Source organism: Ptiloglossa arizonensis, chromosome 4 (genome assembly GCF_051014685.1).
Source record: "Ptiloglossa arizonensis isolate GNS036 chromosome 4, iyPtiAriz1_principal, whole genome shotgun sequence".
Taxonomy (NCBI): Eukaryota; Metazoa; Arthropoda; class Insecta; order Hymenoptera; family Colletidae; genus Ptiloglossa; species Ptiloglossa arizonensis.
Window position 1 is genome coordinate 19,761,349 of NC_135051.1, and position 26,183 is coordinate 19,787,531.

The 26,183-nt window shown below is 42.6% G+C and overlaps 1 protein-coding gene across 1 annotated transcript in view; it reads left to right on the forward strand.

Moving 5' to 3' along the window:
- LOC143145990 (uncharacterized) overlaps nt 1-26,183 on the forward strand; it is a 164,596-nt gene that overhangs the window by 54,553 nt on the left and 83,860 nt on the right. The window contains exon 2 of the mRNA XM_076309898.1: nt 10,488-10,514. The gene's annotated coding sequence lies outside the window, so the exon portion shown is untranslated. The remainder of the gene's footprint in view (nt 1-10,487; nt 10,515-26,183) is intronic.

Consider the following 26,183-nt stretch of genomic DNA (forward strand, 5'->3'; position numbering starts at 1 on the left):
TGCGATCGTCTCCACGATCCACGCGCGAAAAACGGTTTTCATTCACGTGACGCTCGAGCACTCTGTCAGCGCTCTCAGCCGCCCCTGGACTCCCGATTCCGCGGGAATCATTGTTCCCGCTTGTTCTGCGATAACGATCCATCAGATATCCGTTGTTCGTCGATGGTGTGAAACGCTGCTCGAAAGTCCATTGTTGTCCTCGGTTTACGGACGCCTCGCGATCGAAGCAAATTGAATAAATAACTTTCGATTGCTTTGGTCTCTTTATCGGGGATTTTTTAAACACGTTTCTAACAGAAAAAGTAAAAGGAGTCGAGCTTCCTCTAGGTTTGTGGAACAACCGTGTATTTCATTTATTCGTTTCACGCACGTTTCGAACGAATGAATCGAAAAGGAATCCCAGATTGGAGTAATCGATTTGTCACCAATTTGCAAAAATCGTCTACCTCTATTCCCCTGGAAATACAAATGTCACAAGTCACCGTTAAATGTAAGCGATCTCGAGCGAAGATAGAGCGACGCATTTAGGTGCAGTGGATGTGTCCCACATGTCTTGAACGCTTTTAAAGGAGATGGACTTCCGTAACAAGCGACAATTCTGTCCAGTCGTATCGGTCCGATGCGTTCGTGTCCCAGCGGTCGTGTCGCTTTCCGGTCGCGTCGGTCCGGAAACAAAATTCACTCGGATCGCAAATCCAACGTTATATAATCCGCCGCGTGGTTTCTTTTATCCTACGTAAACGCGGAGAAAACTCATCGTTCAAATTCCCGAGATAATTAATTATAACGGCCCAGTCGCATCGGTCCGATGCATTCGCGTTCCAGAGGTCGCGTTGCTGTCCAGTCGTGTCGGTCCGTGAACAAAATTCACTCGAATCGCGAATCCAACGTTACATCCAACGGTGTGATTTATTTAATTCCGTATAAACGAAAACTTCGACGTTGAAATTTTCCAGGAAAATTAAACTTAACTCACCGGTCGTGTCGGTTTGGAGCAATCGCTCGGTAAGACCCTGGCATAGGTTGAGGTGCCTCGGGCTGCGCTATCTCTTGCACAACGCGAAAAGAAGCCAGTTTTTCACGAAAATATTCGTTCACGAAATTTCTCACAGGGTTCGCTACCCCCCTGTATCTACAAGGCAAGAGGAACGCTTCAAAGGGACTACTGTCCAGGGGCGGCTGGAGATATAGTACTCGAAAACAGTTTGAAAAGTAGACCGAGTCAGGATAAACGTACCAGTCGTCCAACCCCACCGGCGATCCATAACCTATGCCCTACATCCGTTCGAGCCACTCGAGTTCTTACAACGCCGACACGTGGAATTTATTCCGCGGGCGGATTTCCTGCCCGAAACTATGCAAACGTAGGCCGGTTCGGTGCAGTGCAGCGTCTGTTGAAAACGTTACAATAACCCCCTCCCCCTTTCTCTCTGTCACGGATTTCAACCTAATCCTCTTATCGATTCACGCAGAACATCCACGTGTATACATATACGCGCACCGTGTCGCGAGAAGTAACGTAGAAATAAATTCTACCGAATATTTGAACAACAACGAATTCCCTCTCTTCCTCGGGATTCCGAGTGAACGTCTGCAGGAACGGAACGGAGGGAAAGAGGATTTCCAAGAATGTACGAACGTTTTACATTTCTCCCCCCTCCCTCACCTGTAGGTGAGACTGTTCCTGAGCGACGATGGCCTCCATTTGTCCAAGTTGCGTGGCCTGGAACTTTCAAATCGTCCTCTACTTTGCAGCAGTGAGGAGAGGAGGGTAGCAAACACACCCTGAAACAACGGAAAGTACGCAACGGAAACAAGGGTAGCAACGGTCGAGCTAACGTATGGTAATACCCTTTTCCACGGCTACTCTGGCATTCTGCCATGGAGTCGCTAAAACGTTGCTTCCGTCTTAACCCACCGACCCTCCTTATCCCCATTCTCCAGCTGCACATATCATAGACTTTCCCCTTCCCGTGCTTCCAGTTTTCCAATTTCATTTCCAGTTCGTGATTCCCGTTTGTTCAGCTTTTCTTATCCAGGACTCGGGTTCTCCTGCTTGTTTTTGAATTTCGATTTACTTATCCGTGCCACCTGTACCACTTTTCAGGTACAACTTCTTTTATCTTGACTCCTCGATTGATTACTCGACAGTAGTGTTCCCCACGAAAGGAGTTATCCCCATCATTGGAGGATGATTTTATCCTCGTCATAGAAACTGTCCCCATTTACTGCAAAAAGTATCTAGATTTCTATGTAATGAAAAATCCGTGCGTAATTATTGACTGCTCAAGGCTAGTGTCTTTGCCAAGAGAGCTACCTACACCATAAGAGCTACTTTCAACATAGAAACTATCTCTACCATAGGAACTGTCCCCATTTACTACAAAAAACGTCTAGATTTCTGTGAAATGAGAAATCCATGTGCAATTATTGACTGCTCAAGCCTAGTATCTCCACCATAAGAGCTACCCTCAACATAGGAGCTACCTCTACCATAGGAACTGTCCCCATTTACTACAAACAGTGTCTAGATTTCTATGGAATGAGAAGTATGGAGGAATGAGGCTAGTATCTACACTATAAGAGCTACCCTTAAAATAGGAGCTACCTCTACCATAGAAACAACTCCCATTTACTACAAATAGTGTCTAGATTTCTATGAAATGAGAAATCCATGCGCAATTATTGACTGCTCAAGCCTAGTATCTCCACCATAAGAGCTACCCTCAACATAGGAGCTACCTCTACCATAGAAACAACTCCCATTTACTCCAAAAAAAAACGTCTAGATTTCTATGGAATAAAAAATCTGTACAAAATTATTGACTGCTCGAGGCTAGTGTCCCTACCAAAGAACCCATCCCCAGCATTGTAGCTATTCCCCCTCGCCATGAAAAATTTCCAGAGTTCCGTTCATGTACCATTTCCATCCCAGATCCTTCTGGTTTCTCCGGTGCAGTTCATTTTTCATTACGCTCGTTCGATTATTTATTCATTCGTTCTCCGCGTCCCTCATCGCGTACACTCTCCCAGCCCCACCGTCTCCTACTTAGCGACTATTTCCCTTTTATTTACCCGATTGCACGGCACTCCGTTCGCGGAGACCCGTTATCTCGACACTATTCCGAACGGAACCGCGTCGCTCTTGATGAATTGATTTTCCCTTGTGGAAAGACGACGGCTGGCTGCGATAACAACGCGAGATTGCAGCCGACGCCGTCGTTCATCGCTGGAAACGTTTGTTGCTGCGACCTGAATCACGCCCCCACCCTGTAGCGGAAGTATCGACAGGGAGGGGGTGGGGGGTAAAAGAAATTTCGACAACCGACGATCGACCGTCACGGATAAATATCGACGCGGCGATTCACATCGTTAACGAAGTTGCACGTTAACAAGTCGCTACTGCAACGTCAGGCCTCCTTCGTATTAAATATGGACGCAATTGGCTTAAGGACATCCTTGAAGAGTGTCCTCGAAATACGCACGAACTGCAGCGTGGAAAGTACAAATATTTAACTGGTTGGTGTATCTCATACTTTACAGCATTGCAAACTCGACCGTAAGGTTATTTAAAAATTTACAGGTGTTAAAGTTCGTTTCGCGTTCCTTGCGAGCACTTTAACGAAACGTCGTAAGCTACATGATTATTGTTACGGCGTTCGTAAAGCTCGACGAAACTTTCGAATCGAGCTTGATGCGCTCTTCGGGTCTTTCTTGACCCGTTATTGTGATACATTATTTTTGTAGAATTGAAATTATTGCAATGCACGTGACTCGGTGCCTCTCTCAGTGTATTACAAAATTGAAAACACGAGTTCTGTGCATTTGGAATATTTTTTACCCGAGAACCTTGAATGCATTGTTGCAACCGAAAAATGCATTGAGGTTAAACGGGTCCGTTCGATGCAATTTCCTTGAGACGCCATACACTTCTGCGCACGGTTCGTGAAATCGTTGAAATTTTAATTTCGATTGAAAACAATTCGTCAATCGTTTCGTTTAATGGAATCACGGATTTTATTTGCATTCGCAAGGATGAAAATTTTAATTCTCGTTGCACGTTATTTATCGCGTTATAAATTAATCGAACTTCAATTCGACACTAATTGGAAAATATTATTATGCCTCTGTCGGTGGTAGCGAAGAAAAGATGAAAACATTGAAATTATTAATAGCGATTGGAAGAAAGACACCGACGTCCAACTGAAACGATAAACGAATAAACAAATGGAAGAATAACGCAATCGAGCAAATATAAAAAACAAAAGATACTACTCGTACGAGTCGATTATTTAATATCGATTGATCGAGAGGATAGTGTCTCGAAACATTGAAAATATTTCCCGGAGAACAGGTACAAAGAACGAGATTTACTTTTCACGAATAGACAAAAGGGTAGAATTTAAAGTAACGCATCTGTTTTACTGTCAGAATTGTTTTTAAACGGTGACGTAGCAAAGATTGTAGATATCGTGAGTTGCACGATTCGTTGATTGCAAATACGATCCACCGAGTCTCCGTTTCGTTGCAATATCTCTGAAAGTGTGAACCAGTGGTAAACCGTGGTTTAAACCTGGAGGCATGCACGTGATATTCCGGTGAGACGAAAGTGAGCCCGGTGAACCGTTTCGCGTGGCAAAAACGCCCGCATGTAAGTCCGGGACACTAGCCACGTGCACTAAGAACAGAGATACGACGAGAAATTCGGCGAGTTTACCTTCTGCCCGGTGGTTCTTGATCGTAATAGACCCGCAAACCGTCAAAGCTGCGGCCTCGGGTATCGTTCGTGCAATCCCTCTACCAGATATAAAGCGAATCTCCGGTGAGACCATCCGCAGATATTACGTCTCTGCGAGGGTCACGTTTGACGATTCAGCTGGAATCCAACGTGCCCGAGCCTACAGTGATTCGTAGTAACGATCTTTTTCTAACGAAACGTGATCCGCTCACTGTTCCCCTTTCGCTTCTACCACGGATTTAAATTTCACCGGACACGGGCCCGTCTATCCTCCAGAGATCCATTTTTAAACGACGGTGGATCGAACTTTTTCTTTCCCCTTCGTGTACCGTGAACGTCAAACATCGCGTCAATTATATTTAATTATTTTACGTATCGTTTCACCGACCGTTTTCGAATGATTATAATCTTTCCTTACGATCGTAATCGATTGTAAAGGAATATTATATATGTGGCGTTCGATCAAGTATATTTTCGATAGTTGTGATGTGTTAAAGTGTTACACATTGGGGAGGAATATTGCGATAACGTTAAGAAGAATTATAATTATTTGAAACGGTAGCGCGTGGAATTTAAACATAAATATCACTTGGTGAGTAATTGTGATTTTTCTTCATCCTACGAATTATACTCGAATGTGGGAATTATATTTAATTATCTTTTTCATCGTTTTATCGCCGATTTTCGTTTCATTTAACATTGAGTTTGAATTTTGACGAAAGTTTTAGCATTGCAGGTACGCGAGATTCCGTAATGATACTTAGAATCCGTGCAAAGGATTTGGCTACGAGAATCTTCGCAAGAAAATACCAAATTCGTCGAAGTATGAAGCTGCAGTTTCAGTTTAGTACAATCGTGCTTCGATTTTATCGAAATACGTGGCATTGGTATCTGAAACGTATCTCTCCGCGTCTGTATCTATCCTGTAATTGAAATCATTGCAATGACGTTGTGTGAGACACTTCGTTTCGATCGTGAACACCAACGACAACGAAAACAATCACAGAGATCGAGGTGTTTCTTAAAATCCCGGAAAAGGAACCACGAATCCTCCTAATTCGCGATCAACGAATTATTTCCTCATTACCGTGCGCAAATAATCAACTAAACTGGTTTGAACCAGTCTTCCTGGCGCGCTTTAAAATCCGCTTTTCCTCCGAAAGCGAGCGAAACTGAATAACCCCCCCTCCCGACCACTGTTTCGTTATTCAGCGTTTTCATAAAGCACACCTTTCATCCTCTGGAAAATTAATACTTCCCTCGCTCGTTAGAGAGGATCCTGGCGGTCGCGAAATAAAAGAGAAAAGTACGTTTCGCTACGCAACGGTTCGTGGAAACGAGTATAATCCGTCGAAGAAATATAACGATCTTAAATAAGTTTCGAGTGGGCTGTTAAGCGTCACCCTCGATGAGTATAAATCGCTAAACGGATTTCTCGCTGCGCGACGGCGCTTTATGATGTACAAGCCCTCGAGGCAGCGCTTCCCCCATGAATATCATTGGGCCCAAATCGTAAATTCATGGCCGACCGAGGGAATCGGGATCCTTCGTCCAAAACTCATATTTGCTTTTTTTGAGTTCCAAGCAGTTCCTGAAGCAGTTCTTCGAAGAACATAGGTCCCAAATAGTGGGCCTTATGCGACAGATCTCGATCATTTGTTTTCTTCTACTCAGTTCGACACTTATGAACAACCGAGAGAATAAAGATTCTTCGTTTATAACTCGTACCTGCTTATTTTCGTCTCTCGGGTTTCTGAAGCAGTTCTACGAAGACCATAGGTCCCAAATGGTGGGCCTTACACAACAGATCTCGATAATTCGTTTTCTCCTAATCAGTTCAACACTTACGAACAACTAAAAGAATCAAGATTCTTCGTTTAATACTCGTACCTCCTTATTTTGAGCTCTCAGGCCCCTAAAGCGGTTCTTCGAAGACCACAGGACCCAAATGGTGGGCCTTACGCAACAGATCTCAATAATTCGTTTTCTCCTAATCAGTTCAACACTTACGAACAACTAAAAGAATCAAGATTCTTCGTTTAAAACTCGTACCTCCTTACTTTGAGCTCTCAGGTCCCCAAAGCGGTTCTTCGAAGACTACAAGACCCAAATATTGGGTCTTACGCAACAAATACGCAGACAATTCATTTTCTCGTTACGACTTCAACATTAACGGATGACTGAGAGAACCGGAATCCTCCGTTTGAGATTCACGATTCGGGACTTACGTTTTCCAATAGTGCGACCAGGCCCCGAAAACAGTGTCTTCGAAGACCGTTGGTCCCGAACGAAGTATTTCCATTCCCTCGATAGTAAAGAGCATTGAAAAAAAAAATTATCAAGTCATGAAACATCAAATTATCGAAATTCACAGTTCAGGGCCCACAGGGTTTGGGACCCACGATCTTCAGAATCACCAATAGACAAAATACACCCGTATCGAGACTCCAAGGTCCTACTACCCTCTCAAAACGATCCCCCCAGTCCCGAATAGTTGATGCCCCGCAATCCAGGGCCCTATCTCAATCCTGCTACCCAGTTTTCGCAAAATCCTTGTATTTCTTCCACCGAGGGTACCGGCACGATTCAACGCTGCCGTATTATCGCGTGATTAATCGCTCCCGGTACGTCCGGGCTCGGGTGAACGCGATAACGTCCAAGTGAATCTCGATTTTCTACAACCAAATAAATATTCATCGGCGCGCGGAAGGGGTGTGCACTCGGGCTGATCCGATTGGCCGAGCACACCCCTTCTCGCACAAAGGGAAGTCGCCGGCTACTCGTTTAACTTCTGACACGGCCGATCGATAATTATTAACGCGAACAACGGGCCGGGTTTCCGCGTCGACGGGAGCCTGTCGTTCGAGGAAATTCCGCGTAATGGACTTTCAGGATTGTACACGGCTCGGGAAGTTATCGCGGAAGATCGCTTCGAAATTACAACCACCCCTTCCCCACCCCCACCCCTACCTCTAGTCCCTCTTTTACCTCGTCCATCGTTTCGCGGCAGTAATGGCGTCTTTATTGCGGGTTGCACACGCCAGAGGTGAACCGGTGAATGATTTTCATAATTTCTGACGCGATTCCGTTATTCGTCGTAGTGGGTGGTTACCATTGGTCGTTAAACGGATTGGCTGTCGCGTGATCTTACGTTTTCGTTCAAAGGTTATGTTCGCGTAAACGCTGCTTCGCGTCGTGCAATTTAAGAGCGAGGTCATCCTCATCGCGAATAGAAGAACACGAGTAACCAATGAGAAATCGGGTTGAGCACGAGTTCAATATTGGTTGGGTCAGGATTCAACTTTACGTGGTTGAAACGTGGTTAGAAATTAATGAAATTTATGAAAAATATCTCGACAAAGGGAGTTGGGCTATTTCCCGCGTAAGTGTATTAAAAAAAGAATTTGTTCCACCAGCGTCAGAATTTTTAGCAGCGTTATTTTTAACTATTGATCAAGATTTCATTTGTCGTTAATAATTTACCAACTGAAGAATTCACTATCTGCACGTCCCCCAGGGTGCATTCTTTCTAATTCCTCGTACGTAGCCACTGAGCAATTTTTTTTCAAACTTTGACTCCTCTTTTTTCAAAAACGGTTGGCCATCTGCATCTGAAAATCATTATGGTGATTTTAGTGGGTAGACATCTACCGTCTTGTAAAATTTTATCGAAATCGGCGTGGTACAGTCCGTGTTCGCATTTTATCAGAAGGGACTCCATCGTAGTCGTATTTTTGTCGCTACTTGGTTGTCACGATCGCTATTATTTTCATAATTTCTCTTACTTTTGTTACATTCAACGACTACACTTGTAATGTAAAGGGTGTGTTATCAATATACCGAATGGAGTCAACGTATAAAAAAAAACTCCTCGTGAAATAAATTTCACAGCTCAGTTTAGATTCACTGTGTAAACGAACGAGTGAAAGAGAGCAATATTGTTCCTGGTGGCCACTTTGGTATCGAATTTTCCTCGAGCAAAGAGAGCCAATTCAATTTGACACCCCGGTACGCATCGAGACGTATGCACGTGTCCCGTTCGCAGCTGTTGCAGCGGCGTCGCGATGCTCGACGCGCCATCGTGCAAAGCGAAAACTGCTGTAGCAGCGGGCTTCGTTGCATTCGAGGTAGATGGATCGGAATGGATGCTTGCTGATACACATTGTATTCGAGTAGCGAGCCGATCGGTACGAGGCGGTCCAAATGGATCCTGCGGTTCAACGTCGCCCGTTATAAAGTCGAGGAATTTGATCTTGTCGAAACGTAGAAGATCACTTCCAAAAAATCCGGGTCACCCGTTAGAAAAAAAAAGAAAAAAAGGTCAATTCCTTTATTTCGCGATTTTATTGCCACCCTTGAGATAAGAGGTTTCACGTCGTTAAAGTTTCTGGATTTCCGAGGACCGAGGAATCGGCGCGAAATCAATGGGTTGCTCGAGGCCAGTGTCCCCCATCATTGGTATTATCTTCATCGGGGGTTTCGTCCCCAATTCGCCATAAAAAGTTTCAACTCGTGTTAAAGTTTCTTGATCTCTGCCAGCTGAGAAATCGGTGCGAATTAATTGCTCGGAGCTGGTGTAACCACTACAGAAGTTATCTCTACCATAAGAGTTACCTCTCCACCATAGGAGTTACTCTCACTTACCATAAAAATCTCCTAGGTCTCTGTGAACTGAGAAATCAGTGCAAAATTAATTGGTTGCGGAGAGCTAGTGTAACCATTGTAGAAGTTACCTCTACCATAAGAGTTACCTCTACCATAATAGTTACTTCTCCATCATAGGAGTTACTCTCAGTTACCACAAAAATCTCCTAGGTTTCTGTGAACTGAGAAATCGATGCGAAATTAATTGCTCGGGACTAGTGTAACCACTGTAGAAGTTACCTCTACCATAAGAGCTCTCTACCCACTATAGGAGTTACTCTCACTTACAATAAAAGTCTCCTAGGCCTCTATGAACTGAGAAATCGGTGCGAATTAATTGCTCGGAGCTAGTGTAACCACTATAGAAATTATCTCTACCATAAGAGCTCTCTACCCACCATAGGAGTTACTCTCACTTACTACAAAAATCTTCCAGGTCTCTGTGAACTGAGAAATCAGTGTGAAATAAGTTAGTTACTTGGGGTTAGTGTAACCGCTGTAGAAGTTACCTCTACCATAAGAGTTACCTCTCCACCATAGGAGTTACTCTCACTTACAATAAAAGTCACCTAGATCTCGGTGAGCTGAGAAATCGTTGGGTAATAATCGACTGCTCGAGGCTAGTGTCCTCGCAGTAAGATTTATCTCCACCGTAAGAGCTGCCCACAGCTACGATAAAAAGTGTCCCAAGATTTCCGTAAAGTGAAAAATTGATACGAAATCAATTGTCTCTTCGTCGTAGGAGCTACTTCACTCGCGATAAAAAGTTCCCGGATTTCTAGAGATTGAGAAATCGGTGCGCGAAGCGATAGAAGCTCAGTGACAAAGTGAGGCGAAATCAATTGACTGCTCGAGGTCAGTACCCCCACCATGGAAGTTATCCCTACCCTAAGATATATCCCCTCTGTCGCGTCCAATGCTATTCTTTCCTCGCACGAACCTTCGGTTACACACTCTTACTGTCTCGAACGAAAAGCTGACACAGCACGAAACTCGATTGCGAATCGTGGTGGGGAAACCTTGAACGGCCAATATATTTTGCTCGAATGCCAAACGACCCCACTAAAAGTGAACCGTCGCTGATATCTGTATTCTTTTGTTCCAGATCCTGGTCCTCGCCATCTAGCTTCCGGTAAGGTAAGAGGAGTCGCGTGAACTCTATCCTGTGCCAGTGGTTCTCAATCCTATCGATGTCTCGGTTCGTCGTTCGCGAAACGTTTCGCTCGAGGGCCGTGAAAATGAAATCTCATCGGTCTGATCCTCTCGAGCTCGCGCGGAGTTCTAGCTCACCGGTTGAGAACCACTGCGCGGGACACGCGCGCGCGACACGGCATTTCGCAGCGATTTTGCGTCTGTCGATAAACGCAACCGCGTCACGCAACGTTGCTACGTAAAGCATACTCGACCCGCTTGGGCGGAACGAATATTCACCGTTTTAATGTCGAACATTTTTCCGAGCGATGCTTCGTGAATAGCAATTTCACTCGGCCTCGGATGCGCAGCTGTAGATTTCCCGGACGCTCGCCACAAATACGAGCGCGCACCTTTCGCGTAGAATATCTACCCCCGGCTCTTTCACCACCGACCCTTTCACTCCCCCCCATCAGCCCACCACCCTCGTCCCTCGATTTCTCTGTTCCTCTATCGCGGTGCCAGAGGGTTGTCGCGTATCCGTGAACACGCTCCGAAACCGTGTTATCCGATCGTCGATCCGATTATCGATTCTCGTTCGACGGAGAAACATGATCCGGTCGCGGATCACATTTTCGCGCAACTCGCTCGGGTTGCGTTTCGCGCGGCAGTGGTTCTCAACCGTTCCAGCTACGGTTAAATGCACCACGTGATCCGCAAGAATGATACTTTTTTTTTTTTTATTACAAATACAGAAACGAAGGGTTACTTTTTTCGATTGAATTTTCGTCGAAACTTTCGAAGTTGCAATTTGAAGAAACATGCAATATTCGACAATATTCGACAAATTTCGACTAATTTGGTTATTCGATTTTTACGAAATTTTACAAATTCGTACACGATTGCGAAGAACATCGTTGGAATTTATTATCGTGACAAAGGAAGCGAAGTGCGCGTTTTTGGAAGCGATGAATTTATCGAAATATTCAAAGTTACGTTTGGTTGAAATATTCGAACTGAAAAATTCCCCTCTCTCTTGATTTTTATGAAATTTTGTAGCTCTGTGGAAACTTTATAATATATGAGATCTTTATAATTACGTTGACACAATTTGAGGTATTAGTGTATCCAACATAAAGAGTGTTCCACCTGACTTACCCACTTTACACGTCTCATTTATTATCAATATTAGAACAAGAATTTCGGACGAAAACTCACTTTATATTTTAACAATGAAAAAAAAAGAAAAAATTCGAACGAAATCGCGCGTCAAATTCTTCTCAAGGTTGTATTTGATCGATGTTTCAAGGTCTGGATATATTTTTAAACGCGTATACATATTGTCATTACAGTGATTTAATCATTCAAAGGGTATGACATTTACGCGACCTTAAGTAAGAAAAAAAAAAAATCGGTAAATAAATTAAGAAATTTGAACCCGGCTACGTGGTCAATATTCGGTCGATTTGACTCTCGTTTTACGCCACGACGAACAGAAGTTTCACCGGACGGAAAAACACGTCGCATTAAGCTGAACGTTGCCGCCAATGAGCTCGTAGACAACGCGTGTATTCGGCTCGTTAGCAAGATCAGATATCGCCGGGTAATCTACCGTCGAATAAACGCTGTCCACATTCACGATTCCCATAATTATTTAAAATCATCAGATTAGCTCGTCCACGCCTATGTAACGCCCGTTTCGGAGTGCGACGATAACGAATACACAGTCATAAAACGCTCGCCTTCTTGCCCCCGAGTTCGTTCCCGTGATTGCGGAATAAATTACCATAAATTGTTGAATATCTTACGCGTCTGGCATTGTCCCGTTACCTGCTCCGTCCGGACGACCTGGAGACGCAATAATTGAGTCGTCTCAAATAGAAATTTCGCGCGAAAGAAATTCGAAATGGTGGTAAGAGACCATGGAGAACCGAGAAATGTGAATAATGCGAGAAAATTGTACGATCCACGATTGAAAACGAAGATTTGGAAAAATTGAAAATTATGTACCGCCTTAACGATACAAAAAATTTAATTATTACGAAATCTTTGAACACGTGTGACAATATCTAAGACACAAAATATATTTCTTTTACTCACGATTATTATTTCGTTACAAAGTGATACTTTCGTCCACTTGGAATTACTTATTATTTAATTCCAAAGTGTTCTTCAATATTCTACAACTGCAAATTATAATACTATTAAATTATAATATAATTACACTTTGGCAATATATCCTATTTATTGAACTGTATCCAAGTATGTACGATTCGATGGAATAAATCGTGCACACGTGTCGCATAATTGTAAAATGAATCTGTCTTCAACTATTCGAAAGAACGTGTAACGAAATTCAGTTGCAGGAAAGTTAGCTCCAGTTGAGCGACAAGTTTCGTCCCCAAAGGATGCCGGATAAACGGAGTCCTGCTACAGTGAGAAAGGCAAAGGTGTTCTTCGACCTTTAATAGAAAATTTAATCAGCTCACTTGGAAGACAGCGTCCTGACATTAACGAGCATTTAACGCCATCGTAATTTTTCGTTCAGGCGAAAGGAATACTTACCCGTGCGCAGTCATCGATCCGTCGATTACACGGACCAAAGGAGCCTGAAATGGCTACGGACAGTTAGGAAGTCAATTGCCAGCATTGTTGAGGCAAATGCTTAAGAATTACGCCATGAACGAGGACCATTACGCTTCTATCTGTTCGGCCACTCTAATGAGCCTACTCACGGTGCCTTTGTGTGCACGATTTTTGAATCGGTTCGCGAGCATCGATCTTGATAATAGAAAGAAAGAAGATAACAGAAGGAAGATAACAGAAGGTAGAGTTCAATGGAGAAAAATTCGAGCGTTGAGAAAAAAACTTGGCACATTTCGCGAAATAATTGCCGTGACCCATTCGCTATTAAAGCTACGAAACAATCGTTCCTCGCGCGTCGAATGCAAAGGGATGATTTTCACAAAACGACGTTCGAAGGGTGTACAGGGTAGAGAGAAAATTTCACGAGTCGAGGGTGCGGAAAAATATTTTCCTTCGCACTCCGCGAGAGTAAAAGTATCCGCGACCCGAAGCGTCCCGAGTGGATTTAATAGAAACAAAAATAATAAAAAGAAAAAAAAAAAAGAATGAGGAAAGAGAGAAAAAAAGAACGCGGGAACGAAGCGAGAAGTGCGCTCGAAACTCGAGCGAGTTATACATTGAAGTATTCGTGGGACGAAAATAAAACTCTCGGCGATATCAAATTCTTGGGAGGCATACTAGCGACGAGACACGGGCGTCGAGCTATTAATAAAAGATGGAACAAGTTCGACGGGAAATTTCCCGCCAAAGTTCGTACTGTTTCGCGAAGTAATACCGTTAAATCCTATCGCTCTTTAACTTCGAATGATATTGAAAAGTCGGGATGTAGAGAGACCGGGGCGAGGTATTATAATGGAAAAGTATCTGTTCGAAACGTTATTTCGTGTTCTGTAGCTGCAAGAGCGGAGATACAGTTCGGTGAGTCAGCTACTTTTGGTTCATTGAGTTTATGTGTTGGCATCCCTTACCTGTCTAACCTAACTTACATGTTGGATAGGGTCGCCTCGTGTATGGTATGGCCATTGACCGGTGAAATCGTGCGTTACCTATCGCGATAAATTCATATTCTTGTAAATTGTAGCCAATTTGTATCAGTTTGGTCAATTATTTAGACAAATTTTTGTCCTTTCTTATTTATAATAATTATTTGTAATATCGATGCGATCGTTCGGTATACAATCTAACCTCAAATTTTTTAACGCAACGTATCTCTTGGATCAGTTCGATTTCTTGGAATAGTATACGAATACTTTCTTATACGAATGATAAATAATTCAATATTTATCAAGAGACTTAACAACGATATTTGGAACACTCAAATATTCGAGTAGGTAATGGTATTTGAATACTCGACTATTCGAATAATAATATTCAACCACTCAAATATTCGAGCAACGATATTCAACTACTGAAGTATTATATTTCATTGTGCTCGTATACTCGAATATTACACTTGACTTACGACACTCGACTACTCAAACACTCGAGTAATTACACTCGAATATTCGAGTATTCGAATAATGTTACTCCACTACTCGAATATTCGAGTATTCGAATAATGTTATTCCACTACTCGAATATTCGAGTATTCGAATAATGTTACTCCACTACTCGAATATTCCGACTTCCTTCGTACCGTTCGGAGACCTATATATTCGAATAGTCTCAGCACTCTATTCTCGAGTAGCTTCCCCATCAAGGGAGTCAATTAACGACGAATTCATTAACCGGTATTTATCTTCGCCAAACATCGTGGAAGCCATCGGATCGGAAGTGGCCGAGAATGCATCGGCCGAGTTGTCCTCCGTTGTGCGTTCAAGCGACATCGGTTTCCGACGGGCATTGAACAATAGACAGCTGAGCGGAATTTTGCGATTCGTGCGCCAAAATGAGGCAAATGCAGTCGGGTTCCCACGAACGGAATTAGAAATTCTTCGCCAGACCTCCTGGGAGTAACTAATGGAGTTCTCGGAATATCGGGTCGCGGATAAGTTCGTGCCGGTCGCGAAGTCTGGTGAACTTTTTAAATTCGCCGCTCGGAAGGATGGAAAGTTCGCGTTGAACACGATCGGCCTCGATATTTTTTATCATGTTTGCGCCCGTCCTTTATCGAACCGACCGTTACCCCCCCCCCCCCCCCCCCCCGACTTAATTCCGGGTACATCCCCGTGAACGCTTGAATATGGAGATTACAGTCGGCGGGAATTAAGTAGACCTTCCCCGGGAGCGAGCGGGAATTAAGTAGACTTTCCTGGATGTGTTCGGCCATCCCTGCTGGGAATTAGTTTCAACAATGGCGCGCGCGTGCACCAGCAAGAAATTTCTAAAGAATTCGACACCCGAGTCGACGACGAGCATCCAGAGACTGATATTGGGAACGCGTATGACGAACGCGGAACGCGGAGGATAGAAACGGAGCGGTCGTGTAGACTGGTGTGGTGGGGGTAGCTGCGCGGCGACCTTGAGCGGCCAATATTTTCTCCCGTGACCCGACTCGGACGTTTCGAAGAATCTACTGGCTATCTACACTTATTTAGTGGAGGAAAGTAAGCGCTCACGACGCAGAATGGTGGGGGTAGATGGGCAGGGACCTTGAGAGGCCAATACTTTCTCCCGTGACCCGACTCGGACGTTTCGAAAAATCTACTTGCTATCTATATCTATATAGTGCAGAAAAGTGAACGCTCACGAGGTATAGTGGTGGGGGTAGGTGAACAGGAACCTTGAGCGGCCAATACTTTCTCCCGTGACCCAACTCGGACGTTTCGAAGAATCTACTTGCTATCTACAACTATTTAGTGCAGGAAAATGAACACTCACGAGGCATAGTGGTGGAGGTAGGTGGACAGGGACCTTGAGAGGCCAATACATTCTCCCGTGACCCGATTCGGACGTTTCGAGGAATCTACTTGCTATCTATATCTATATAGTGCAGAAAAGTGAACGCTCACGAGGTATAGTGGTGGGGGTAGGTGAACAGGAACCTTGAGCGGCCAATACTTTCTCCCGTGACCCAACTCGGACGTTTCGAAGAATCTACTTGCTATCTACAACTATTTAGTGCAGGAAAATGAACACTCACGAGGCATAGTGGTGGAGGTAGGTGGACAGGGACCTTGAGAGGCCAATACATTCTCCCGTGACCCGATTCGGACGTTTCGAGGAATCTACTGGCTATCTACACCTATTTAGTGCAGGAAAATGGACACTCACGAGGCATAGTGGTGGGGGGTAGTTACGCGGCGACCTTGAGCGGCCAATACTTTCTCCCGTGACCCGACTCGAACGTTTCGAAGAACCTATTGGCTGTCCATAGCTATTAATTGCAAGAGAGCACAAACTTACAAGGCATAAGTGGCTATCCATAATCAGAAGATTCTATAAATTCGAGTTCTCTTCAGAATTTGTATCTCTCTTCGAGGTTATCGGTTTGGATGAATTTATCGACAACTTTTCCGTGAAACAATTCCGGTTGAATAATATTCGAAACAATTACGAATTCTCGATTCGTCGCGCGCTTACTTCGCGAGCTATAATAAAGTTACTTCGCGAGAAAATTTCGCCGCGTTTTAAAATGAATAATTCACCGCGTCTCGCGGCACCCCCTCCCTCTCCCTCTGATGCCCATCTGTTAGAATTTTCACCGTCGACGTGCAGCCTCGATTCCTCTCGTATCGATTCGGTCGCGATACCAAGATCTCCCGGTTGCTGTTTGCCCGTGATAACGTAGACTCTCGTCACAGCGACGACAATCGCCGGAAGATTTTATTGTTCTCGGTTGAATATTCCCCAGGGCCGGTTCGCCAAGGAGATGCGTGTAGTTCCATGCAAGGGTGAGCGCTGGAACTCGATGCTGGAATTGAAATCAACTATGCCAACCACCCAGGGACGATTTACTGGGTCGATGAATAGGTGGTACTTGGATTCTTCTAAATTGAGAACAACCGGGCAAAGATCCGACGTCGTTCTTGGTTCCTGGTGCGGTTTCGGTTTGCATACCATCCACGGGAACGATCTCACCTCGATCCGGATACAGACCGTATTTCCTCGGGCAAGATGATACGGGGAACGAGTAAATTGAATTTCCTTCAAACTTTCGTAAATATTAGCTGTACGTATTAATATTATTAACGGTGCGTGTGTTATACTCGCTATCCAAGTATTCACGTTATTAACGGTGCGTGTCGAATCAGATTCGTTCCTACCGGATTCAAAATTTTCGTTTGTCAAATAGCACGTTTCGAGATTAGAAACGATATCGTTTAAAACGAAACAAAGTCCTTCCTATTTATTTCTCGCCTCACTTTTAATATCAATTGAAAAAGTGTGTACACGTGTGAAAATTTTCACGATTCGTAGCAATATTTTCGGTCAATTTTCAAACTTTCTATCGGGGAGAACATAATGATCGAAGAGGTGGTATAATTTCGTAAGTTCCTGGAAGAGTGTGACATCACTTTCCAAGAATTTCCTGCGGTTGAAATTCCTTCTGATACGTAACTCCAATTTCGTATTCAATCTTACTCAACCGATGAGTTATACAACTCAAATAATCGAAGAAAGAGAGAGGATGTGTATAATTTTACAACACTCGAAATACTCTGAATTTCTACCGTTGGTTAAATATAAATTTCTCACGTGTTGGTAATAAATTCCTCGTACAAATATTTCTACAAGAATGGTTACACATAGAATTTATCCAATTTCATTTTTCGAACCTCTCCATATTTAATCACGGATGATAAAACACTTCCGTGTAAATTCTTCGACACTCGACTCTCCCTCTCACGATAAATCTTTGATTCTCACTCGATCGATCAAGGCTAGGACGAAGTTCTCGTAACAATTTGCAACGTGACGATCCAAAGTTTACCCCTCTTACTTGCGTTTTCCTTATTTCCAATCAGATTCTTATTACCGGATTAATGCTAAGGTATCAAGCGCTCTCCGGTGGAGAATCGAGCGGAGGATGAGTTAACCAAAGTTTGTCGAGTACCATATCTCCCCTCTACCCGTTTGAGATGCTCTTCAGGTTACAGTCGAAAGTCGGTGCGTTTATATGTCGAGGAGGAACAACGTGTCAGGATTTTGCTCAGCAATATATTAATGAGTCCGAACTTGTCGTAAAGTCTTGGATATTCTCGAAAAACAATTTTAATTTATTGCCCAGCCAATACCTACCCTATTAAAATAATATTCTTCTATTTCATTTCAAACTTTCCAAGACAAAACAAAAAAGAAAACTGTGCATTCGAGAATCGAATTGGAATAAACGAAACAATATTACAATTCTACGGTATATTTGTTTCAATTTTAGTTAATTTCCCAGTCGATATCTACTTGTTAAATGCAAAAAGAATTTCTTTCCAATTTTATTTGAAATTTTCAACAAAAAAAAAAAACGAAAACAACGATGCATTCGAGGATCGAACTAGATTAAACGAAACACTGTATCCTTTACGTTGTAAAATATACTCGCGTCAAATTTGTCCGGGAGATAAACGAGATGCGACGAGCAAATTACCGATAGAGATTTCAACGTAACGGTTGGAAACCGATGTCGAACGCGCTCTGGATTAAACGAGCGATTTATTTGCCCACGGCTGTCAAAAATCCGACCAAGCCGCGGCGGCCGGGAACGTGAACGTGTGCGCGAGATCCAGCCAGTTTCGAGTTCGATCGTAAATCTCGCGCGAACACCGCGGGGAAATCGAGCGAGTTTCGCGGGTGCGTTCAACTTCCGAGGATCGGGCTTAAGATGAGCATCGGCACTAAACCGGAATACGAGGGCCTTAGCTCGACGGAAGTCGTGAAATTAACGACGAAACCGCGTTACAACGGAACGAGATACCGGGTGATTACGTTAAACACGGCGATTCGGCTACCAGGGACAAGTTACGTGTTCGGGGACGCGACGGGGACCGGGATTAACCGTTTCAGTTACAGGGGGTATTGAAAAAACACTGTCGATGAATAACAAACAGAGATTTAAAAAACACGAGAGAATAAAAACGAGTAACGCGAGAGAATTAAAATGAAATAATTTTCAACGATGTTAGAGCAATTATAGTAGCGCAGACTACTCGTCTGACCGTGGACAGGGGGTAATACTACTTGTCTGACCATGGGCGGGGGTCATACTACTTGTCTAGTCACGAGCAGGGGTCATACTACTTGTTTGGCGGTGGGCAGGGGGCAATACTACTTGTCTGACCATAGACAGGGGCATTACTACTTGTCTGGAAATGTACAGGGGTAATACTACTTGTCTGACCTTGAACGGTGGCCATACTACTTGTCTGATCATAATTAGGGGACAATACTACTTGTCTGACCATGGACAGGAGCAATACTTCTTGTCTGATCACGGGAAGGGGCAATACTACTTGTCTGGAAAATGTACAGGGGTAATACTACTTGTCTGGCCATGGACAGGGTTCATACTACTTGTCTGATCGCAGCAGGGATAATACTACTTGTCTGACCATGAACAGGGGCAATTCTACTTGTCTGGCAATGTGCAGGGGTAATACTACTTGTCTGATCAGTAGCAGTGGTAATACTACTTGTCTGACAATGTACAGGAGTAATACTACTTGTCTAGCCCTGGGCGGGGACCATACTACTTGTCCGACCGTGGACAGGATAATACTGCTTGTCTGATCATAGACGGGGGTTATACTACTTGTCTGACCATAGACGGAGTGATACTGCTTGTCTGGCCGTATGCAGAGGAAATTCTATTTGACCTCGAGTGACGAAGGAAAGGCGAGGACTGAAAAATCAAGAGCCTCGTTAAATGATCACAACTACGTTAAAAATCACCTCACTTTATTGCTCCTGCGCTTGTTTGAAAGGCAAATGACCAATAATGGTGATACCAATACGGAGGATAACGAAGATTAAAAAATATATAAAAGACGTCGACCACGTGAAGGAAGAGAACGTTAGTGACGATAACAACGACGAAACCGGTAAAGAGAATAATAACGGCGATAGTTACATTATTAATAACGATGACCACGATGAAGGGGATAAAGACGATAACGATGATAACGACGTTGTAGGTATCGATGACGATGGTTAAGCGGATAATGGTAATGATTGCCGTAACGACGATACAGGATGTCGATGTTAATGACATTGTCGACGGTAACCGCAATAATACCCATAATCTCGTAAACCGGGCTCGAAGTCGCTTGTTTCGGAACCTAACCTCCAAAACACGCGCGCAACACGAATCCAAAACCGAAACTACGGCCAAGTAGACGGAAAGGAAATTCAATAACGCGGCGGGCGCGTGTAGGTTCACGCGCGGGGCTGTAATTCCGCTTGCTCCGCGGGCCAGGCGTGCTTGAGATATTAATAGAGCTTAATTTACAAGGCCGGAGCTGAGCCGCGAGCAACGGCAGCGAACCAGCGTCCACAGGATCAATGCGTACCTTGCGTTCTTCAACGCAAAACTCGACAATCCTATCCACTTCGTGCCTCGCCAATCGGCTCGAGACTCCTCGAGCGGAATTCACGAAACGTAACCATGATCGTCCAAACGTTGCGTATCGATCTTCCATGTGATAAGACATTGGAGAAGCTATTTTTGAGAAACGTCTATCGAGGACATTTAGACATCTGACTGGTTCGACAGATCTGGGTAGGACACTGCAGAGTCCAGATTGGGTGATATGAATGATGGAGGATGTTGGAATATTTTTGAAGAACATCTGCAGAGATGACAGTTACCCTTGACTAATTTAGTAGGGTCTAGGAAGATGGAAGCTTCCTGGTTGAGAATTTTTTAGGCTTTTGTCGATGGCTTCTGAGGGATCTGAGAGTTGGGGTACTTAGAAAGGGGGAGTTAGGACACTTAGGCAGTGAGAGTTGGGGCACTTTGGAATCATTGAAGTGTGGAAAGATTTTTGAGGAATGTCTGCAGAGATGACAGTAACACTCGACTAATCTAATAGAGACCTAGGGACATAGAAGCTTCCTGGTTGAGAATTTTGTATGCTTTTGTTGATAGTTTCTGAGGGACCTGAGAGTTGGGGTAGTTAGAAAGAGGAAGTTCAGACACTTAGACAGTGAAAATTGGGGCACTTTGGAACCATTGAAGTGTGGAAAGATTTTTGAGGAATGTCTGCAGAGATGACAGTAACACTCGACTAATTTAGTAGGGTCTAGAAAGATGGAAGCTTCCTGGTTGAGAATTTCTTATGCTTTTGTCACTTACTTTCAATTACTTCGAACAGCAGTACCTCGGTAAATGGCTCTAGACCATATTTTGGTTTACATTCACCATATTTCACTTTTCGATCGTGCACAGTGGTGTCAAGTATTCTTTAAACTTAATAATTAAACACACCGACTCGCACCTGACTCTCTACACTTCGCCATGTTTTCAATCACTTCGAACATCAGTCTCTCGATAAATTACTCTTCTAGACTCGTCGTATTAATCCTTCGACCATGTCCGATAAATTGCGATACAGAAATCATGGGTCCTTTGAAAACAGTGGGAAAAGAAATCCAACAAGACCCGAAACAGAGTGAACGAAGAAATTGAATCTCACGGGTTCGTTGGAACTTCCGTGGCGCGCGTGTCTGCGCACTCACCGGTTCATTAATTCCCTAATTGCCCGAACGCCTAAGACCCCGGTTAAACGTTAACTCGATATCTCAGGCGAAGCGTACGACGCACGGAGCCGCAACGTGGTCTGGAATCGACGATGAAGTTGAAAGTAGGTCCAGACCAACCGGCGCTGAGGTACGGGGGCCATTACGTAGCTCGTATTTCATCCCGAAGCGCGATAAGGCCAACCGTTAAGAAGGATTTGCGTGACGAGGGCCCCTCTGTTTCTAATCGGTTATCTAAGTAATTGGGCGGCAAATTATTCACTAGACATTACCGATAATTCACCGATACGAAAGTTTCCCGAATTCGTGAATATTGTAGTGTATTTCAGGAAACTCGAGATCCCGTCGATAAAGTATAGTAATTGAGGTTAGGTTTTAGAAACAACTCGTCAACTTCCACGTTCGCCGGGGCACTTTATCATCCTGTATCTCGTTTCTCGTGACAAATATTCACTTTACGTGTACGTTACAAATGTTGCGCGATGGAAACGTTAAATAAATACATAAAAGTGTAAAACGAATTGTGCCCAGCGTTTGATATATTAACCCAGTCGCTGTTTAATAAAAAAAAAAAAAGTACAGTCGTACGGTGAATCATGCACGATAGAGATGTTAACCGAATAAATGAAAGTAAAACGAAATGGTAATAATTCGTTAACAAAAGTGATAAATAAAAGTATCCTACACTTTTGTCCTATAGGATCCGAATTACCTCTCTTGCAATAATTCAATTTAACGTGGATCGACAATTGCTCGACCTGAATAAAAATATTCAAAATTTGTTCACAAATACGTACCATATAAATTACCGGTAATAATTCTAGAGAAGCATATTTTGCTCGCGGATCGTTAAAAAAACTCGTTATTTTTTCGCAAGTATGCTTCGTTTTAATTACAATAACAATTCAAAGAAAAGTACATTTACCACCGAATCGTTAACGAGTAATCGTTCAAACACATCGTTTCAATTACGATAATAATTGAAAGAAAACTACATTTACCACAGAATCGTTAACGAGTAATCGTTCAAACACATCGTTTCAATTACGATAATAATTGAAAGAAAACTACATTTACCACAGAATCGTTAACGAGTAATCGTTCAAACACATCGTTTCAATTACAATAATAATTGAAAGAAAACTATATTTACCACCGAATCGTTAACGAGTAATCGTTTAAACGATCCACTGGAGCAAGATCCATTCATTTCAGTCGGATATCGTTAACATCACGATTGGATCATACTGTCAGTACGCGTCTCGCGTGCACGCTGTCACAGTCCGAGTTGTCCATAACCTACAAAACGCGATCGACGTTCGCTCGTCTCACGTAACGTCGCACGAGTGAGCCACCGGTCAGGGTCCAGGGCCTTCTTAAACCTCCCCCCACTCCTCGACACAGCTCGCTATGAGATCGCTATTTCGTGACTGCAGGACGATATTGCAGTCCCTCGGAAGATTGAACATTCCCTGGTATAATTCGCGTCAGATCGAGGACAACGAACTCGCTCTCAGAAGCGGCGGTGCAATTTGTACGTGTACGTCGAACCCTGTCGCGCATTACGGTTAACGCGGACAGATTAATATCGTGTATCCATCCGGGTGGGGGAACAGAATGAGAGGAGTGGGGGGTCAGAGCCATTAAGAAGGTTACGCGCGCCCCATGCTACCCGTTCCTGGCCGACAACAATTTATCTGAGCGATGGCTCGGATTATCCTCACGAGTCTCTATGGGACGAGGGTCGGTTAACGAGTGTTTTACGAGGAAAAAACGTGTCTTCGTTTACAAGAGACCGAATCGTGAGAAAGCAATGGGAGTCGAGGAATTTTGTTGTACCGTGAGAATATTAAAATCGTTACGAATGGAAAGTTTTCAAAGCGGCCCGAGACCGGAGCTGCTGCTTCGAATTTTTTCGTACGGGGGAGTTTAACTAATTGCAAAAGTTTCATTAATTTCTTTTCGGACGAGGGAAAGAGACTCGTTACTTGGGTTGATTTTGGGAATAAGAGTATTCTTGAATGGTGAGTGTAAAAATTGTTGGAATATCGTGAGGTAATTATAAGTAATTAATTATTTAAAAAGTAGGTAATCATTAGGAGTAACGATGCACGTGAAATTATGTTTCTGGAGTGGGGAAAATATGTACACTTTGGAATGGTATTTGGAATGGTATTTTTCTTGGAACGATTAGTATGAGAAAGTAGGGATTTGATTGGAAGTTAATTGTGAACAATATTTGTGAAAAGTATAAGTAATAATTAAGACTAGAGACAAGTGTGAAATTAATTGTGGGAAGAGGGGTAAAGTATACACTTTGAAATAGTATTTTTCTTGGAACGATTAGTATGAGAAAGTAGGGATTTGATTGGAAGTTAATTGTGAACAATATTTGTGAAAAGTATAGATAATAATTGAGACTAGAGACACGTGTGAAATTAATTGTGGGAATAGGGGAAAAGTATACACTTTGGGAGTGTATTATAGTATTCTTGGAATAAAAATATAAAAAACATACCATACTTTAACTTTACTTTCTCCCAGTAGTTTAGTCATTTATGGTAAATTTTACAATAGAAACAATACTCAATTAATAACGTTATCCGTTATTAGAATAACCAAATTCTATTATCGTATCGATCCAATTCGGCTGCGATTAGCTCGAACTGTGTACTAGATAATATTTTTGGAAAATTTATGTTCCGGTTAAGAGATCGGAGATGATACTTAACGAGTGAAAAATTGATCAGGCCAGCCAATTGCTCGATTCTGCGTGGAATTGCACGGAATTATTTAACACGTGAATTATGGTTAGGCGACGAGCAAACGAAACGCAGATGGGCCGAAAAGGAGACGGAATTTATGGAAACGTTTAACGCGCGTTTAATTCAACTTAACGCGCAATTAGCAACAATCGCGCGTACCCAAATTCCCTCTTTCCATCTCCGGAGCAGCACGAGCCGTCTCCAGTCTATTCTGTCGTGCATAATCTTGATCACCGGGTTTCAGTTTCATAAAAGAGCCCGGAAAAACGGTAGAATCGCCGTTTTCTTTGTCTTCGGGCTCGTGAACAGTGAAATTATTCTTAATATGCAAAGCGCCACTGTTGGCGCTCGAGATACATGCGAATAGTCCCCTCTGAAATATGTAACAATTTTTATCCAATTGGTCATAATCTCGAGGACATCCAGAGACGTTTACGATTATTTCGTTATTAAGACGTTAACGATATCACCAGGGAAATTTACCACGAAAATTGGCGGATTTTCAACGATTGATGAATATAGTATCGATAAATGATAAAATAATGGCTCACATTGCTCAATTAACGAAATGAAACTTAACGAATGTAAGCTTCAATTATAGATCTTTTTTTTCGATTGTAGATCTTAATAAAATGAATTGGAAAGTTTTATACCTGGAAGTTCTATTATTAATATTTTATCTAATAAATTTGTACTTTTATTCTGGTGTATAGTCAATATAGAGTCACACGCAATGATATGTAATTAAAATTTTCTATTGAACTATTAATTCTAAAGGAAGGATACATAGGACTTTCTTACTCTTTTTATAAAAATCTAAAATATAAAAAAAAGAACAAAGTCTCTATGGGACGAATTTTTGTAAGCATTCCAGAGTACATATTACAATAATAGAGATTAACAAATATACAACATCTTCGGCTGTACATTAATTTTTCTTCGGTAAATGAACGAATTAATTTACATTACAGCCACGATTACTAAATTTTTGCACATTTAATATAATCAGAATATGTTCATATACACGTGTCATAAGTAATAGAATAAAAATAAGAAATTTGAATCGATGTTAATTATTTTCTGATTTTTTAATGTTCCTTGTTTCTTATAATTCACGTCCAAATCGATTGAAAAACAATCATCTTCGATTACGATACGAGTCGTTTATTCTTGTAATAAAATAAAAATAAGAAATTTGAATCGATGTTAATTATTTTCTGATATTTTAATGTTCGTTGTTTCTTATAATTCACGTCCAAATCGATTGAAAAACAATCATCTTCGATTACGATACGAGTCGTTTATTCTTGTAATAAAATAAAAATAAGAAATTTGAATCGATGTTAATTATTTTCTGATTTTTTAATATTCATTGTTTCTTATAATTCACGTCCAAGTCGATTGAAAAACAATCATCTTCGTTTACGATACGAGTCGTCTATTCTCGTGTCTGACCACTTATCGACTCGTTCCACTGCCGAGACTACTCATCGAATTACAACTCGTTTCACTTCGAATTTTCCCACGTATCACGAACGAACGATGTACAGTGCCTGGCTGTAAAATTGCCGCGTAATTCACAGACATTTGAATCGTTTTGTCGTAACGCTTCACGCTTTACTTTCGTTGCGAACAATCACTTAAAATTCTTCGCGTAAACCATAACCCTGGAAAACTTAGTTTTATTA